Below are 1,501 nucleotides of genomic sequence, written 5' to 3' on the forward strand. Positions count from 1 at the left end.
TACCTACATTTTGATTTCACCTGAATAACTTGCTGCAACAATTTTAATGATGCAGGGAATCTGGTGATTTATAAAGTCTTTAAATAGAGAATCACATTTGGTTGACTGAACTTAGTATTATAGTCTTTCTAAAAATGTTCCGCTCTGAGCGAACACCCCTACAGTGTCCTCCTGGCCATGATCCACTACAATAGTAGTAAAATATAATAATGTGGAAAATCAGTAGCCCTCTGGAGAGGTGGGAGTGCACTGAGACCGACTGTATCCTTTGTATTTCCAGGTCTGTAAAAGAGTTTGCCATGTCTTGTATCGGCACTTGTCAAAGTTGAGCACATGTAGAGCTGAAAATCAGATCTGCGTTTTGAGGGGAAATGAAATGGGTGAATTCATCTCTGCCGAGGCTGCTGAGTCAAACAGCCAAAAGTGGTTATTGTCCGAGTTTCTGTCTGACTGTAATCTCTTGGCTGGATTCATTTGTTGCCTCTGTGTAAAAATAGATTTCCTTCATTGGAGTGAACGGCACATAGATCCTCTTAACTGCGCTGATTCTGCCTTCAGTATGTTATTTTAACTTAAGACCTCTTAATCAATCATTTGCTGCTAGATCTTGCTGTACTCCAGCACATTTTCCAAACTAGGAGAGCTGAACTAGAATCTGTTTGTACTTTGTTGTGTCATGCACAGTAGCACAGTGCTCTCCTGCATTAGCAGACACACTTATTTATCTGATGTCTGACTGTTTTTAGTCATATCTTTACTATGTATTTAGTCAGTGGTGGAAAAAGTGGTCTAATCTTGTACTTAACAGGGTTCCCATGGTCATGGAAAACCTGGGAAAGTCTTGGAATTTCACAGTCTTGTTTTCCAGGCCAAGAAAAGTAATGGAATTAGTGAAATCCTTGAAAGCTTTGGAAAGTCAGGGAATTTTGTTATGTGTAATGAACATACTATTATCTCCTGTGGATACCCTTCCACATAATCTAACATAAGTTAGAGCAAAAGCTAAAGTATTGTCTGTAGCTGCTGAAGTTACATTTTGTTTACCATCACGTCCGCTTCTTTATTTTCTCCCCACGTTCCCTCTCTCCCTCCGTGTGTGCCAGCTAGCTGAAATTATGTTTAAATTGAGTTTGAATAAGACAAAAATAATGATATGACGGTGTGATATAACACGTAGGATCGTGAATCCAAAGTCTCCATACCTATGCTATGCCCTACTACTACTTTTAAATTGTACTGCATTTTTGAAATGGAGCAGTGTCCGTGTTGTACACAGTGAACGTAAATGGAAATTTCATTGTGGGTCCTTGAGAAGTCAAGGAATGGTTTTGAAATGCTGTGGAAATCATAACTTAAAGGCGCCGTATGTAAGAATGTGGCCAAAACGGTTACTGCACTCAAATTCAAAATACTGCCGCGAGTCGTGTCCGCCCCCCCTCCCCTACAGATTCAAAGTTGCTGGACAGCGGCACGCTGGAGACTGATTTGTTTGCCCACGGGC

Source organism: Epinephelus moara, chromosome 14 (genome assembly GCF_006386435.1).
Source record: "Epinephelus moara isolate mb chromosome 14, YSFRI_EMoa_1.0, whole genome shotgun sequence".
Classification (NCBI taxonomy): domain Eukaryota; kingdom Metazoa; phylum Chordata; class Actinopteri; order Perciformes; family Serranidae; genus Epinephelus; species Epinephelus moara.